The sequence below is a fragment of the Mus pahari genome, chromosome 7, assembly GCF_900095145.1.
Source record: "Mus pahari chromosome 7, PAHARI_EIJ_v1.1, whole genome shotgun sequence".
In the NCBI taxonomy this organism is placed as follows: Eukaryota; Metazoa; Chordata; class Mammalia; order Rodentia; family Muridae; genus Mus; species Mus pahari.
Genome location: NC_034596.1, coordinates 98,048,625 through 98,054,548, shown reverse-complemented (window position 1 = coordinate 98,054,548; position 5,924 = coordinate 98,048,625). Strand labels below are relative to the sequence as shown.

Sequence of the window (5,924 nt, the reverse complement as noted above, 5' to 3'; positions counted from 1 at the left end):
ACATCTTTCAGGGTCACAGAACCTACTGGGAATCATCACTTTGTGGGAGTCCACTGTACACAGTAGCTCGTTAGCAGAATTGGAAATTGACCTGTGGGAAGACTGCTTTCCCTAAGCAGGACCATTGGTTTTGGAAGGTGCCGACATCACCTCGTCTGGAAGTGAGAAAAGTAGGAAGAAGAATTTTATTATTTCATTTTATTTTAAGGTTTAGGCTGCACGGAGAATGGCTAACATCTATAATTTAACTCCCAAGGGATACGCAATCTGGGAAATGCAGAAAGAAAAAAAAAAAAAACCCAAAGAGGAACAAAGTCCAAGCATCACATCATCAAATATGTGACAGAAACACAAAGTCACTTTCTGAAGTGACTCCAGACACTGGCACATCAGTACATCAGTTCGTGTTAGACTCTGTCTCATTGCTGTGACAGAGGACCTGACAAGATCAGCTGAAGGAAGGAAGTGTTTATTCTGGCTCACAGTCTGAGGGTCCCATCCATGGTGGAAGAGCAGCCACAACAACGGGAGGCAGCTGCTCCCATGGAAACAGGAAGATGAACACTGGCACCTAATTCAGTCTCTCCTTTCCTTCAGTCTAGGACTTCAGTCCACTAAAGGCTAATGGCCCGCACTTAGGGTGGATCTTCTCACCTGAATGAATCTAAAGCAATGTCCTGCACAGATCTGTTTCCACGGTGATTCTAAATCCCATCGAGTTGACAATCAAGATCAGCTATTGAGGTCTTTGGTTTGTCACTCCAACAGGAACGATGAATGGACCTGGTTATCTGCTCATCCATTTTCAGACTACTCCTCTAAAGTATCTTCATGGGATGCTGCAGGGTCAGAGCTGATGACTAACATGAGTAGCTAAAGAGTGAAGGCAAAGATAGGGTGAAGGAATGACCCTCTACCTGCACAGCTCTCATCCCCTACTGTGGAGGACAAAGGTGATTTGGGGGTTGACATTTCAATGTCAATACCAAAGGTGGGTCCCCCTGTTGACTCTCCCAATCTCCAGATAGTGATTGAGAAACTTAAAAAAAAAAAAAAAAAAATAGAAAGAAAGAAAGTTGCAAAAGGTATGAGTGGCCCATGTTGAGGTAGCTCCCGCCCAGGGGGTGTGGTCTGCACATGTCTCCTAGCTGTGGTTAGGCTCCGGAGGTGGGAGATGAGGAGGATCCTTCAGGGGAAGTGGTGTGGCCACTGCTCCTGGAAGCCCATTGACTGATTCCAGCCGCTTCAATTGGCCACACTCTGCCACTTCAGGAGGCCCTGGAGGTATAAATAATAAAGCAAACCAGGCAGGCCCGTTTGGCCCTGTGGATGGCGCCTGGACCCACTGTGAGTATGCAACCCTTCGGAAAAATGTGGAGTTTCTAGTCTATACCTCATGAGGACAACTCCAGGATAAAAGGCACTGTACTCTCTAGAAATGTGGAGGATTTCTAATGTGTGTAAGAGCAGCCCCGGGGGAGTACTGGGCAGGTACAGTGGGGGCTCGGTTCGTTTCCATGGATACCTACTTCTGAGAAATTTTTAGAAGAAAACTGCCCGGGGGTAGAGGGGGTGGAGGGCAGGGGTAGGGGAGAGAAGGGAGCTCTTCAGAAGCAAGGCCGTCCTCTCTACCCCCATCTTGCCCCAGTTAGCCTCTGTGGCTGTTTGTGTCCTTCCAGTTGAGCTGCTGAGCCAGGAAGCATCCATCAACTTACAAGTTCATGAGGGAAAATCCTCCCTCCCTTTCCCTCTCTCTCTCCCTCTCTCTCTCTCTCTCTCTCTCTCTCTCTCTCTCTCTCTCTCTCTCTCTCTCACACACACACACACACACACACACACACACACACACACACACACACACAGGTTTTAATATGTAGCCCAGGCTGCCCTAGAACTGTCTACCCTTCTGCCTTGGCCTCCTGAGTGTTGTTTATATTTCAGGGCTATATCTTTACGTTCAGCACTTAAAATCTATGTTTGAAAAGAACGCAAAGGAAATTCTCCAGGACAAATTAGTAAGGGAAGCCATTCCAGCCTCTGTTCTCCAAGCAGTGAGCATTCGAGTTCTCTTGTGGGCAGATTTAGCTCTAAACTTGCTTTGAAAAATAATGTCATTTTCATTGCCTCTAGATAATTTTATCTTAAAACACCATCGGTCCCTTAAAACAGGTGAGTCCTAGAGTGCATCCAGGACGTCTTTGGTCCTCTCTTGAAGTACTTTGGTACATCTCTGTGAAGGGTCTTTGGAATCTCTCAGCTCCAGAGAGCTCTAGACAGATCCAAGTGTTGCATACAGACAAACTCCAGGAAGGATCTGAGGGGAGTTGAGGCTCCAGAGACTGCAGGGTCCTCTGGGTATGGAAAGAAAGGTGCTTGGTGGAGGCAGCCAACCTGGGATGTCCCTCACAGGACAGGGAACTCTGTGGTGGCTTAAAGCTCAAGATAGCATGGGCGGAAACTTGTCAGACGCAGCCATATGCATGGGTCTCACTGGCTGGAGAAGGGCTAGCTGGCCAGTGGCTTTGTTAAGGAGGAATGAGGTGGCACTGTTAGGAGAGAGGTAGGCATGGGGGACCCCCTCTTCCGAAGTGAATGATTCTAAATCTCTGCCCAGAAAATAGGTTGTCTTTAGTCCATGTATTCTGGTTATGACTGGCTTCTCCAGCCAACTGCTATTAACCAGAGAAGCATTGTGCAACCCCACCAGTATCATAGTTGGGCCCTGTCCCCACAGGTACCATACCCACAGACCTGACCTTCTCTGGGTCAGCAAATGTTTGCAGACAACATTTACAAAGGCAGTGAATATGCAGACTCCTTTTGCTCTCCTTGTATTGTGTAAGCTTACCAGTGTGATGATGATCGCCAGAGAATCTGCACTGTGTAGGGACTGTCTGCAGTGTGGTAATGATTTGAAATGCAGAGGGTATGTACAGAGGTCATGGGTCAGCACCTTATAAACATCAGCATCTTATAAACAGGAACTGAACCCACCAGGATGCCACAAGAAGGATTATACATTCATTTATATGCATACGTGGGCACAACACACACACACACACACACACACACACACACACACACACACTTACTTAGACAAAGTCTCCGGGTGTCACTGTGGAAGGATAGTCCCTTCAGCAAGGACTGACCACATGCAGGCTTAATGCTAGCAGTCTAACTTGTTCCAGTGGCTTCTCCGTGCAGCTAGGGGTAAATAGGAGGTGAAATTATTCATAGGAAGAAAGAACTGTTTTCTCAAATAATTTGGGATGCAAAGGATCGGGGATTCGCAACGCTGTCTCTTGTGTGTCCCACAGCCTTTGATGCCGACCTCCTTTTTAATGGTTTTATTTTTATGCATGTGATTTGTGTGAGGAACAAAGACACACTCATATGCACAGAGACACCCAGAGAACCATACACACATTCCAGCCTACAACCCAATAAACTGTTACTCAATTCAAGAGATCTGCCCCATCAATTTATTGGGAAATAACCAGTTGCTCTACTATTTTAATTGCCAGAATTAAAAAAAAAAATAGCCTACTTCGGTATCTCACCCATCTGCCAAATTTGGGTCAGTTTAGGGGCTGTGGAAATAGGTGGAAGCATGGGATTAGTGTGGGCTGTTTTGGAGGGAAAAAGCCAAAGGCGGGCCTGGCCAGGGAAGGGCAGGAGGCCCGAGGAGATCACAGTGGCAGTGTCACGGGCTTATAGAGGTGGAAGGTTTGGTCCACGCATGGCTGCGTCCTGAGTGGGTGGAGCCGCAGCTGGGCAAGAGCATCTGGTGGGGAAGAGACCAAACTGTGGCCCTTACCCAAGCAGTTTTACACATGAAGATGCGGCTATCCCAAGGGTTTACAGAACACACAGGTAGGAGAGGGAGGCTCAGCATCCCGGCATGAGATCCCCTCCCAGCCCTCACCGTTGTGACCTGGCACTGGGACTGGCACCGGCACCATAGAGCCCTTTAGGGCTGGAAGTGGAGCTCCACAGAGAGCCTGGCTGCAAGAGGGAATATCCTGCAGGCTCCTGGGGCCGAGCACCCAGCCAGCAGTTGGCTTCCCCCCACCTGGTTCAGGCTTCTGGCCTGCCTGTTCTGACTTGAACGCAGCTTCCACGTGGCCCTGACTCCCAGGGAGGTTGGCAGATCGTCTGTGGAGAACTTCGGCAGTGTGAGTGATGTGGCCTGGCTTAACTTTTCCATTCCTGAGCATTGGGAAATGGCCCAGGGTGGCAGTCTGTTTTGAGCAAAGCAAGCTTCTATTTTAATCCAGGGCACCTGTGGCAACAGCCCCGCCCACAGAAGCTAGAGCTCCAGTTTGTTTTGTTTTGTTTTGTTTTGTTTTGTTTTGTTTTTCAGAAAGGGCTCCTCTGAGTGGTCCTGGCTGTCCTGGAGCTCACTCTGTAGACCAGGCTCTTCTCAGACAGAGATCCCCCTGCCTCTGCCTCCTGAGTGCTGAGACTGAAGGTGGTGTGGACCACCATCAACCCAGCTGAGTTCTTTTTTCTTTAATTTCTCTGAAGCATCTTTACGGATTCTAACATTTCTCTCCCATAATCTATTTTTGCCCAGACCCTCGTTAATAGCAAGTTAATTTTAATTGTTTCTAAGTGGGATTCCAGGAAGTGTAAAGTGTTTAAGAAAAACAAACAAACAAACAAACCAGGGCTCAGGGAAAACGGGACAGTAGGAAAAGCATCCCAACAAACAGGTCTGAGGTTCACCTTCCTAAACAAAAATTCTTCAGAAAATTACCTTATAGATACAATATTACATAAAATGGGAGTTACAGAAGGATGTTGATATTAAGTTCAAAGCAGTGTTTCATTCTACAAGTTCATTATAAGTTCAAAGCCACAGTTTCACATGGCCTTGCTTTATCATAGTGCACACCTGTGGCCTCATCCTTGGACCTGACCTAGAAGGAATGTTTTTCCTTGATCACAAATTTGTCCCAAGCCTATTTCTCTTTTTAGTGTAATTATGAAAGCTTATTGTGAGGAGTGGACACATTCTATTCTTGATTCTAACTTTAGTACATCTTTCTAGCAAACAATTAGAACCATCTCAAAATTTTCTTCCTAAGATCAAATCAGGATTTTTATAAAATCATTAATTCATCTAATCAGCATTAATCCATGAAAGTTCATCTTTATGTTGCTCTGCAGGAAGTCTGCTCCATGGGGTGGGCTAATGTGCGGGAATCCTCAGGCTCTGTAAGAGTGGCAGGAAAAGGCATATCAGCTGCAAGAAGCATTCCTGAGATAAAGTCTCTCGGGACCTTGCCTCTCAGAGCTTACCCATCTTGGGACATGCAAAAAGGTGGGCCACCTCCAAGAAGGTCACCTGCTAACCTTAGCCTTTCCTAAATGGCTCCTGACACTGGTTGAAAGGAGGCAATTGTCTCAGAAAGTTATAAGTCACATCCTGAATCCCAGGGAAGGACAACACCCACCCATCATCTAATTCTGCCCAAAGGGTCAGAATTTCTTAAGATCCTGCTTTGAGACCAGACCAAGGCTGGCTGGCACCTGAATGACACCCTTGTTCTGCTCCCTCCACACATACTGGTCCCCTTATTTACCATAGGCTCTCTCTCTAAGATGACTCTCAGCTGAGTCCTGTCCCCAGCTTCTTCATGCTAGGGCATTTACTGTTGTGTGGTTTACCATTTCCTATGGGCTATCAAATGGGAAATGGAAATTACAGGGGAAAGATGGTGGCATGAGAGATACACATAGAGGCATGGTTTTGCTTTATATAGGAATAGCCCGAAAATTACTGAATGTCATGGTCCCGGCAGCTCTATGGAGCTGCAGAGCCAAAGACAAAAAGAAAACACTGAATGGCATTGTCTTTAAGAGTACTCTGAACCGGGCGTGGTGGTGCACGCCTTTAATCCCAGCACTTGGGAGGCAGA

General features: G+C 47.0%; 1 protein-coding gene across 1 annotated transcript in view; it reads left to right on the top strand.

Moving 5' to 3' along the window:
• The first annotated feature begins 1,212 nt into the window (after positions 1-1,212).
• The window catches only part of LOC110324885 (serpin A12), a 13,488-nt gene continuing 8,776 nt past the window's right edge, over positions 1,213-5,924 (top strand). Inside the window, exon 1 of the mRNA XM_021202614.1 lies at positions 1,213-1,347. The gene's annotated coding sequence lies outside the window, so the exon portion shown is untranslated. The remainder of the gene's footprint in view (positions 1,348-5,924) is intronic.